At 41.0% G+C, this 12352-nt stretch overlaps 1 protein-coding gene across 3 annotated transcripts in view; it reads right to left on the bottom strand.

Annotated features, from left to right (window-relative positions):
* LOC115159377 (protein FAM222A-like) overlaps positions 1-12005 on the bottom strand; it is a 33235-nt gene extending 21230 nt beyond the window's left edge. The window contains exon 1 of one of the 3 annotated variants that reach the window (XM_029709023.1): positions 11714-12005. The gene's annotated coding sequence lies outside the window, so the exon portion shown is untranslated. Of the gene's footprint in view, positions 1-7299; positions 8035-11713 lie in introns of those variants that run through there. The other 2 variants (XM_029709022.1, XM_029709024.1) reach the window with 2 other exon arrangements.
* Between the last annotated feature and the right edge of the window lie 347 nt (positions 12006-12352).

The raw sequence follows: 12352 nt of genomic DNA, 5'->3' as shown, positions 1-12352 counted from the left end.
AAGGGGGGGGGGGGGGTCATGGGTAGGTATCAGTAAGAGCCGGGAGAGTTAATGTTAACTGGAGAGAGGGAGGAGTTGTCCAGAATGTTCACACTCTCGCTTTGATGAGCATACAACAGAAAGAAATCAGTTATGAACTGAACATAACAGAATGCCAGTGGAAGGTAGGACAGTAGCAGGTGACCCAACTGCGAATACTATGATTTCCCCATTGTAGCCAATTCAATTGTATTAATTCCATTACTATTTTGTCCGTAAGTATGTTACTGATTTGGTTACAGAACTACACATTTTAAACACTTAATAATGCATAAACAAAAATTGAGATCAGTAAAAAGACCAAGTAATTGGTAGGTCTACCTTTACTTACGTCTGTGAACATTCATTATCCTGTCTCTTCGTGAAGGAGAAAAATGAGAAAATATCTTAAAAGATGCATGGATTTTTTGGTAATGGAATTACAAGGCACAAGGCAATGATTCTTAAAACTTACAGAAGGCAAAAAAGTATCCAAAACTAAATATAAGTGCTGATATTAGTTGGCAGCAGGGTTTTCGTTAGCCGTCAATGGCTGGCTTTTGGACCAGCCAAAAAATGTAAAGCTGATAAATGAAACTGTTCCCGGCTAAAATGACCAGGAGAAAAAATCCCATTGCAAAATAATTATTTCCATTGATTGATGTAAATACATTTGACTGTCATGCTTATCGGTCTATATCGGTCCACTTTACAATGTGAGCTGGAGGCAGTATGCATTTGGAAACATACTTAATTGTTTGAATGTTCTATTTCATATTATTAGGCATGTCTTACCTTGCTTTAATATAGCCCATTGGCAAAATATGACCATGGAAACGTGGAGGCAATTCATTTATAAAAACACTTCATAGAGCGCATGAGTTTCAAGTTTGGGGAAGCTTTATCCTACCATTTCTACCATTCTGCGTACCAGTTATGATTTTCATATGCGCATTTTCAATAATGTTTTCATTTCTCGAAATCATTGAATTAAAATGATCAAATGTAAAAGTCAACTAATGTGAGATCACCAGCCTCTGCCATATGCACACATTGATACACCGTGATCCATTGGTGGCTAGAAAAAAAAAGGGGGGGCATGGAACTCATTGCCTAAAGGCCTACATCTGCATTGGCCTATAACTTCCATTGCTCTTTCACACCGAGGATTGGTGATTATCAAGAGGGAGATTGCTAGAAAGATAGTTCCTCACAGTAAGCTATTTGAAACAATCATTTTAATATATTATAATTTGCAATGGACGTTAAAAAAAAAAACACTTTACAGGGAAGACATCCTCCTCCCTCATGTGGTACCCTTCCTGCAGGCTCATCCTGACATGACCTTCCAGCATGACAATGCCACCAGCCATACTGCTCGTTCTGTGCGTGATTTCCTGCAAGACTGGAATGTCAGTGTTCTGCCATGGCCAGCGAAGAGCCCGAATCTCAATCCCATTGAGCACGTCTGGGACCCGTTGGATCCAAGGGTGAGGGCTAGGGCCATTCCCCCCAGAAATGTCTGGGATCTTGCAGGTGCCTTGGTGGAAGAGTGGGGTTACATCTCACAGAAAAAAACTGGCAGATCTGGTGCAGTCCATTAGTAGGAGATGCACTGCAGTACTTAATGCAGCTGGTGGCCACACCAGATACTGACTGTTACTTTTGATTTTGACCCCCCCCCCCCCCTTTGTACAGGGACACATTATTCAATTTCTGTTAGTCACATGTCTGTGGAACTTGTTCAGTTTGTCTCAGTTGTTGAATCTTGTTATGTTCATACAAATATTTACACATGTTAAGTTTGCTGAAAATAAACGCTGTTGACAGTGAGAGGACGTTTATTTTTTTGCTGAGTTTATATTATGGGGAATTTATTTTAAAAAATAAGGGCAAACAATTCACACAATGAAACAATGAATGCGAAAGAATTGGCGGGAGACAGCTGAGCCATTCTGGAGAGAGACTCACCTATATCGTTGCCACACACCCTTCTCTTCTTGTCAACATTTGAAATTATACTCACGACACATTATCGTCACAGATATTTGATGCTTTTAACGTACAGCCGCAACTCAATAATCAGCTAGGCCTATTGTCACACATGCTGCCCAAATTGCGGCCTTCCCAAATACGCATACGAGCTTGTGATTTGAAACAATCCACAGCTATTTTTTAAAGAAGCAAATGATCATCAATTCCTCTGTGGCTAATCCATGCTTTCTGGTGAAGTATTTTGAATGATTTTATTTATTTCTGTATAAAGAGGAGTAATTATATAATTTTGGCAAATGTATTTTTCCATTTACTCCACTATTGGACCCACCGCTATGCCATTTCTCTCCTGTTCTATTGGTTTTCATGTAAACTTGATTTAGTTGTCCAGAAGCCAATCCTAGTCATATTAACAACCTATCCTAGTTGTTGCATCTTTAGATCCCTCTTTTCTTAGTTTTCCCGCGAATTGCATTTTGGCAAATGTTTGAAAATTACATTTTATTGGCTGCTTCATTACATGAGTTGCATGTTCTGTTCAGATGCTTTACCAGAATCTACATGTGATTTGTCATTCTGAGGACCACGGGTAGACGCCCTAATTTGTTATGAACCCAATGCATATGGGTCCGGAAAATGTCTCAAATAGCCAGTCAATTTAAATATTCCCTGTCACGTTGTCAGGTGCCACATTTTCCTAACAGACACCCTGGTTGGCAGGGGTCATCGCTTCAACATTATTGCGTTTTGATGTATTTCTAATAGACGGATTGGTTGTTTAGAAACAAAACCGACACGTGCGCAACTATGGGGCAAAACACAGGGTTGGCTTAGAATGTTGCCGACATGTAAATTATATTTAGTCTCCAAATACATTTGCAAAACGAGCACTTGTTGTCTATCAAATACATCGTCGCTGTTAACTAGCTAGCGAATTTTTGCCATATTGGCATCGACATGAAATCAGTCAAAACACCTTGAAACAAGACATGGTATCAAGAATATGATAAAAACTTGCTGAAACGAGCAACCTACGATTCCCCACATGGCAGCTTCTTGTGATCTGACCGTTCAGAATCATAGCAAAGCACAGCTTCCGCCCCATCGATTGGCGCACATCATTTTTCGTGACGTTTTCAGCCAACCCTTCTATCTTTTAATACTTTTTCTGGTAGATGATGTTTTCTAAGACCCTAAGATCTGTTTGACTAGAAAGTAAAGCCATTACTTCAGCCAGGGCATTGAAAATGGGTCGTGGATGGGTATTTCAGCATGACCCAAAACACACGGCCAAGGCAACAAAGGAGTGGCTCAAGAAGAATCACATTAAGGTCCTGGAGTGGCCTAGCCAGTCTCCAGACCTTAATCCCATAGAAAATCTGTGGGGGGAGCTGAAGGTTCGAGTTGCCAAACGTCAGCCTCAAAACCTTAATGATTTGGAAAAGATCTGCAAAGAGGAGTGGGACAAAATCCCTCCTGAGATGTGTGCAAACCTGGTGGCCAACTACAAGAAACGTCTCACCTCTGTGATTGCCAACAAGGGTTTTGCCACCAAGTACTAAGTCATGTTTTGCAGAGGGGTCAAATTCTTATTTCCCTCCATTAAAATGCAAATAATTTTTTTACATACGTTTTTCTGGATTTTTTGTTGTTATTCTGTCTCTCACTGTTCAAATAAACTTACCATTAAAATTATAGACTGATCATTTCTTTGTCAGTGGACAAAACGTACAAAATCAGCAGGGGATCAAAAACTTTTTTCCCTCACTGTATGTATCATTCCCTCAAAATATAGACAGCCTTCATTTGACACCCAATTTGATATCTTGTGAACTCCACGTTGGTGCTCATGGGTCCTTTTACATGGAAATTACACAGATAAAAAGGCGGTGATCTGCCTGACCTTCCAGACGCTTCTCTCCTCTGAACGGCCTCCAGGGCCTTGACTGGAGCAGAGTAACATTGCCCTGTGACCCTTCCTTTCAATAAACACTAAAACACACAGACAAAAAAAAGACACACACACACACACACACGCTAACCCCCCTCTCTCAACCCCTCCACCTCATTCCTCCCCCAATCCTCTCAGCTTGTCTTTGCAGTTCTTAGAATCCTCAGTTAATAATTAGATTATCATGAAAAAAGGTTTAGGCTTAGCGCCCTTTTCACTCTCTAGTTGGATTCATTAGAGTGCTATGCTAACGTCCTTCCTTCCCTAACCACTGAAATCCCTGACAGGTCCAAAAGCAAAACACAGACACAGGAGGAACAAACTTCATACAGTAACGTTGACCTAATTTAACTTTTTTTTTACGTCTCTACACCGAGTGGCCTCCTTACAGCGTTATCACTCTGAATAACAGATCTACAACCTTGCAAAGAGCGGTCAGCCACCTACAGGCTCTTTACAACCTGAAAGGTATGCAAACCGCATCAACAGTGTTACAGTACACTGGTAAAAACATTGGATAAGACTCACCATTAGTGATACGATCACAAAGACCTGCAAAACCACAGGTTCTGTTTGGGGATGACAGTAAAAATGGGTATTAAATGACTGCTTTAAAAGCACTGAAAATGCAGAAGGTTTTGTGAATAATTCATGCCAAAAGTGAGCCCTAAAGTATTAACAACAATTTCCATCAATGACCTGCAATGCCAGACTGATAGCTTGCAGTCACACTTAAAGACTATCTACTGACTCTCAAAGGCCTCCTCTAAATGGATGCAGGATCCTGTCAAAGCGATGGAGCCAGGGAGACAGGGCAAGCAGTCTAGTCTGAGTCTAAAACAGACTGACAGACAGCACTGCTACTGCAGCTGCTGGTTTCATCTCTGCACCCCCTCATGCATTTTTAATGGAATCTATTACTCCCGGATTAGCCGATAAGAGCCATCCTGTTTAAATTCTCTAATAGTTTCCATAATTGGTATCAGAACATGGTTGGAGAGAGACAGATTTTTCCTCTTATGCCCTATTTTTGTGGGGGAACAAAAAAGACAACAAGGTTGAACTACAGGACATCCAAACAACCCAGAACAGCTCTGCTCCACACAATGAGCGTGCACAAGGCCTGGGGCCGACAACAATGAGCCTCATTTCCATTGAGATTAGCTTCTATAAAAAGGTATTACAACAGTGTTAAGCAGGGTTTGGAGGATTGTTATTTCTGTACAATGCATGCACTTGCTCGAAAATGTATGGAAAATAAATACAATGGGTCGATATGAATATCCCTGGAGAGACTTCTGGCAGATGCACTTTGAGAGAGCCATAAAACCTTTGAGAGCGGGAGGGAATGACAAGCCTAGACTCAGTAGAATATTCAGATTCATTTAAATGTTTCTTTAGACCTAGGCCAAGTACATGCAAAACCCCCAAAAAATACTATATCGCCAACCAAAAATAAAATTCTCTACTAGAATGAAAGAAAAATATATATATTTTACCACAGACACATTGTCAACTTGGGGAGGAAAAGTAGGTAACCTGAACATACAGCCCATGTAGGCTAATCATAAATCCCATGAACTCATTCAGTTCTGTCAGAGAATCATTAATGGTTCTCACAGTAGGGAGCCTTGGTACAGAGCCTTGGGCTCCCTCAACCCTGTCCTTGCACAGGTGCCAAGGTAAAATCACTGCTCGTGCTTTGGGCATGGAGCCTGGCAATAGCCGAGGGAGCATAAAAAGTAAACAAGGCCTTATCTTATCCTCATCCCACACACCGACTGGATAACCCTGGGGAACATTGGCCAACCTTGACTTCTAGTGTGTGAGATATATATATATATATATATATACACACACACCTTTAGTGAGGCAGAGTGCACAGACAGATCTCTCCTGTCTGTTGTCCATACAGATGTTCGGCAATGAAAATGCCCCATTCCTGGGCTTCCCGTCCCACACCACTGCCACTTTGCATTGGCTGCATCAGAGATCATTATTTAGTCTGCCTCTATTAATAGCCAACAATAATAGTTACGTCGATACGCCCGCTGTGTGCTCTGCATGTAAATGTCATCATAATATAAAAATAAAACGTATTTATTAATTGTGGACTACCACATTGGATGGCCTTGAATTGAATTGTGAATGAATGCTTTCACGACAAAATAGTTCCTCTGTATGACATGTTAGACTTTGTGCTTCCCATAAAGCCTGCTCTTTTACCCTGAACAGTTTCTGACAGGTTTTAAATGGGTGTGGGTGGGCTGACAAATGGGCAGAGAGAGAGGACTGCTCACTGAGGGCACTGACAAGATGCCTGGATCTAATCAAAACACACCTTAAGCTATCAGACCACAGCCCAACAACTACAGCCATAACAGAAGTTTGTTTACAATGAATCAACTTGAGAAATGGTCCATGCCTTACAAAAACATTCATATTATGCTGCAGGTATTCAAGCTTTCTGACAGAAGAAGCTTTGACAAACAAAGAAAATCCCAAGTTATTGCAATGAGCGCTGTTCAAAAGCTAGCTAGGGTTAAAACATACACACAACGTCAGAGCAATAACTATCCGTTTTGATCTACAGATGCTTTGCGTCTATGATCCGCCCACTGACTGCCAGTCTCACCTGCTGGGAGTGGAAACCCAAAAAGATGAACCCAGGCAATAATCAAAAGGCCTGTCTTTGTCTTTAATCAGTTAGAGCACACATGGGAGAGATGGAAGCTTTTCTAGTCAAAACACAGTGACAGATGTTCTTCTGTCTCTCTATACAGATTAGCATGGTTGGTGAAGAGTCTACAGAACCAGACTAGACTGGACTGGCCTATACCACAGACAGGGCAGACTAAAGTCAAGTTAGACCTCTCATGAATATTCTCATAGTCCATCTCAAGCAATCATTGTTACTGGGCTCTACAAGTATGTTGATTGAGTTTATGCTCTCAATCTGGCCAAGAACAAATCCTTTAACTAGTCTTTGTATGTCCTTAGGGTTTAATAATCCATTTTCCATCATAATCCTAACTGTTTGTTTTGCTTACCCACCCTCTAGAGACAAAGTGGCAGCTATGCCTGCCTGATGAGATTTTGTCTACAAAGGAAAAATGTTCCTACAGTATAGTTTTGGCTACAGTGCCTTTCATTGCCAAACTCCTCCATACCCACCCACCCACCACCCACCAAGCCCTCCCCTCTCCTGTCAGAGCAGGCAAGGCCATTCATTATGCTGTTAAGGGTCACTGATTCCTTCAAGTCATTAAACATTTTAATAAAAACAGAGAAGTCATGAGAAAAGATTGGCAAAATGCTCCCTGCAGGGTACTCACACTGGAGAGAACTCCTTTTCCACACTTAATGATAAGCTCTGGTCCTCACAGGGCGGCATGGAAAAACCAAACTGTTCTTGGAGAAAGAGGACTTTAGTCCCTGGACTAATCCAAAATGACCTCTGCCTGCTGCCTTCCCAGTAAGGGCAGATAACATTGCTTCGCATGCAATCAGCCAGTATGTGTATTCTTTGAGGTTTCTGAGCACCATAATGTACACAAAACAACGGACTGTTTCAAATGGTAAACACAGCAACGACAGCCCCCAGAGCTCCCCCTCCCCAATGACCCCAGAGACCCAATCCTCTAACTCCCACCCTTAACCCCCTGTCTCTTAGCCTCCTCATCCCATAAAAAAAAAAAAAAGACCAATTAGGCAGATTTCAAAAGATGGCAGCTAGCTCATAATTACACATGACATTGTTAGGAGATAAAAGGTGATTACTATGGATGCATGGGAGAAACAGCTTAGCAACCAAGCCATTGACAATATCCCTTTAAGCAGAGCAGGGTGATTGGCCGTTCATGCACTCTCTGAGGTCACTTTACCTCCACTGACTCTCTCCATCTCACAAACACAAAAAGAGCAAACAGTCACTGGGCAGGAAACACAAATTCCCAATATTAGGTTAACATCAACAAACCATCTTGGTAATAACAGCCATTTTGTTTTGCCCCATGACTAGGCCTAAAAGCCTAGCTGTGTGTTGGATATGAAGCGCAAAGGACTCCATAAAGGGAAAGACTGGTTGAACATATCAATTCTATCTTACAGTTCACCAGCACATGAGAGTGGGTGGGCCTGCTGCACACAGTAGGAAATATAGCCTCTTGCAGAGTAACTACGGGATACATAATACAATGTGATATTCATGTAGCCCTACCTGTGGTGGTGCAGAATTATTTTCAATGCATTTTTTATCATCACTCTTTGTTTTTAGCTGGTGGAGAAATTTGGGATGTGCATGTCACCTACACACTCCAAAATAATTTCCAAATCTCTTGGTGAAATGATAGTAGCTAAGATATTCATAGAACTCCAGGCTAAAAATGCACACACCTCATTGGTTTGAAACCTAGCAGAGCATAACATGCAACAAAGAGGCATAACATACAATCAATCCAGTATCCCTGCACATTGTAAATATGGTACTGAAACTGACCCTGTATATAGTACGCTTACTTCATCGTGTTCTTATTTCTTGCGTGTTTTTGTTCTACCTTATGTTATTTTTAGTATTGTTATTGATTACTGCATTGTTGGGGTAAGAGTTTGCAAGAAAAGCATTTCACTGTACTTGTGCATGTGACATTAAAACTTGAGTGGCTAGACGAGTGGACTGGGGGGGGCCAACGCAGAACCTTCAAAAGAGCTACTCCGATGGTGACCTGTATGGAGAGCAGAGGGAAACAAGCCAGCAGATGACAAATCCCCATCATGGATCCGGAGATAAAATGCTGATGGGTGTGAGGTGATCTGTAGAAAACCCCAGGGAGATGTGCACATGACTGTTTGTAATTCTACCCGCTAGCCTCTGATACACTGACTACAGGCTGGCCAAGCCATAAAAAGCTAAGCCTTTTAACGGTTTCTCAGATCAAGAAAAAGCACAAGCCAAGCCAATATCTAGAATGTTAATTAGAGCAGAGTATGCCGATATATCAGTTTTGCTACTCAGCTACTCAGTAAAATGTCTGACATCCCCACTAGGCCTGGGTTATATCAATCCAGTATAATAAACACAAGGACACTTTCCATCCTCCAACCCAAATGTTCCCCAAAATGAAGGATGTTGTCTGTCAAAACCAATACAGACATTACAGGCAAAGCCAAAGCAATTTCAGAGTAATTACATTGACTTTATGCTCAGTCATATATTAAACATACAGCACTACACACAGAGTGGCAGCTGAAAGTAAGATTTTTTTTGCCACTGCTATTCAAACTGCAGACTTGACAGAATTATTAAAGTAGAGCCCAGTCAAACGGATTGAATGTCAACTCAAGATGTGTGAATAAAGCAATTTCCTTAGTGGGGATGTGGGGGAGGGTAAGTCAGAGCATTTTTCATTTAGTTTAATTACATTCGCTCTACTCAAAAGGCCATAATGTTTATTTCATGATTTAAATATATTCAGAGGCAATCCCATAATGATGCTAAATTATGTGAGTGGGCAGGAGTGAGAGCAGGTCCTCCCTAATTTTGTTTCAGATGCTTTATCGTATAACATTTATACAGACAGAGGCCTTTCAGGTACTGAGGCAAGAGACATGGAGACGGATGGAATGAGTTCTTAGGACTATTCATCATCAGTGCTTGACTTGGGCAGGAGCTCACTGGAGCGGAGTACCGGCACCTCAAATGTTCTACTGCTACAGCTTATAGAATATTAGCTCAAAAGTATTGTGGAGCTCCTGCAACTAAATATAAACTAAATGAGTACCGGCACTTATTTCAGTCAAAGTCAAGTACTGTCCATCATACATATGGCCTGATGGGCTTTAAAAGACTACACTAAGAACATAAACTGAAAACATTGCATTTCAGACTTAGTCTGGTTAAAATGTGCTTTTAAAAGATGTCTTCAATAAAAAAATGTAAGTTTAGTCACTGGCAGAAATTCAGATAGTAGAGTAAGTTGTTAATTTGCCATGATGTCTCTCTTTTATTGCTAAACCTCAGATGGGAAGGAGATGTGACCACTCTCTACCCAATAAATGATCTGACACCGCCAGGAAAGCATGCAGGATAGAATTTCACACCTCGGCCTATTATCGATGGCCCTTTACTGCGGCCAACCTTCAGCTCTGCCTCTAGGTGCAATGAGGTGTGAGGATTCCTCCTCCGGCTTTGCCAATAGACGTGGAAGATAGCCTTTGGATGCAGCTTTGAAGGGCCAATAATATACTTCAAAGCATTTCCTGTAACCACTGGGTTTCTGACACATAAGTCCTCCTTTATTGCAGGCTGTACATCCACCAAAAAAACATTCTGCTCGCCTCAGAGACAGAGTGGAACTTCATGCCAGACTAGACCCGTTTGGAGCTTTCAATCAGGGACTGGTTCCATAGCGGAGGGAAGTAGTTTGGGGGTGCTGTGCTGAAGACCTCTATATTGGTCCGCTAATACAGGACTAGTAAAAGGCCCAGTAGACCACTTTTTTGGAAAAGTCTGATAATTATCTGTACAAAAAAGTTACTGATAATACTTGTGGAATATAAAAACAATTACTTGATATATGTTTCCCAGTTTCTTGAAATACTTTGCAACTTATTTCTGTGAAAACTGAAATGCCTTATTCATTCCTTTTCCATTTTAGTAGATGCTCTTATCCAGAGCAATTTACACTAGTGAGTGCATACATTTTCATACTGGTCCCCACAGGAATCAAACCCACAACCCTATCATTGCAAGCGCCATGCTCTACCAACTGAGCCACATGAGTACTCAATTACTGTATTGCACATTGTTTTTCTTCATAGTGATGGAAAGTCTACAGGTACAAACCTAGATGACCTGCCTATGTACAATACAGTAATGTACATTTACATTGTGATTTGTAAAGGCGGTAAATTAATACTGCACAAAACATTGTTAGGGTTTTGTTCTTTCTGGATTCCATTAGAATGACAATGGCAGAAAAAAGGACAGGGCAACAACTAGTCTGCTTATACTAGTAAAAAAAAATCTTTATCAAAAAATATTTTTTGAAATCATTTTTTAGGGGGTGGAGCAGTACCCTCCGCACCCCTAATTTCCGCAGCTATGACTAGTTCCAAATGCGCACAAAGGTGGAACTGAAAAATGCTAGTCTAATACTCAACATAAATGTAAAGAATAAACTTAGCAGTTAGGTATCTGGATATGCCTTAAAACGGAGCGGACCATCAAAAACATGAAAGTAGCCTTCCACCCTGTGTCCCGGTCCAATATATTTAATGTTCTAGTATTACTCAAATCTGTCCCACAGTCTCTCGAACTAGGTCCAATAGATGCCGCATTCAGGGGCAGACTGTTTCCATAAAACAGTTAATCCAAAGGAAAGTAATTCTAGACTACAGGACAAATAATGAACAAGTCTAGACTGGGTCTGGGACCATACGCATATTAGTGGGCTACTGGTCTCATTGCGCACAAGACATTGATGGATTAACTGAATTAATTCACCTTTATTTGATCCAAGTGGAACAATCTAGGCTATATAAATGCACCAGGTTTCATAAAAGGAGATTGATTTCCCTCCCATTCCCATCATTCTTAAGGTCTACAAATCTTAACCATAGCCTAGTAAAATGAATGCACCTGCTGATGACCGCAAACAATGCATTAAACTGAATGGATAGCCTGGCGAGATTATGTCAAATGAAGTAATGCAATGAAGACTAGAATAGTACATAAAAACTATTTCTTACATACAGTGTTCAGTGCTATCATAAGGCTTGTTTATCTTTGGCTCGCCACTGCTGGATGCTTGTTCCCCTGTTCGGAAGGCGTATTTCCTTTTCCAAAGAGACGTTGCTGAAGTCCGATGAGACTGGGAATTATCGGTCTGAAAATATCCATGAGAACCACTTTTAAAAAGTATGTTCAAAATGCCAAATGGGTTGATATTGAAAATAAATTAGTTTGTAGCTATATTCAGTTCAATTTGTCTCCCATGTCCTCTTCTCTCCCCAAAGCCGACCGAAATGAAAGATGTCGAAGTGCAAGGAATGAATTCTCCCGACTGCACAAACCGGGCATCCGACCAATCAATTAAGAGTAAATTTGAATATTCCCACGGCTCAACCAATCGTTTGAAACAGAAGGCGGTAACCACGGTGACGCCGCAAGCGTCTAGGTGAGCACGTTGTTATTTCGCGGAAAAACTTAAAGGGGTATTGCATGGCTTCTGTCAGGGTCTCGCTCTACAACAAAGGAGATTAAAATATGTTTAATTTAATCATTGTTGTTCGATTAGCACATGATCGAACACAAATGTAACATACACCAATAGATACATGGTTTCTGAAATAAGACGTTTTGAGTGTCATCAATTAGGCTAACACAAA

The sequence above is a fragment of the Salmo trutta genome, chromosome 23, assembly GCF_901001165.1.
Source record: "Salmo trutta chromosome 23, fSalTru1.1, whole genome shotgun sequence".
NCBI lineage: Eukaryota > Metazoa > Chordata > Actinopteri > Salmoniformes > Salmonidae > Salmo > Salmo trutta.
This window is presented reverse-complemented; position numbering and strand designations above follow the sequence as displayed.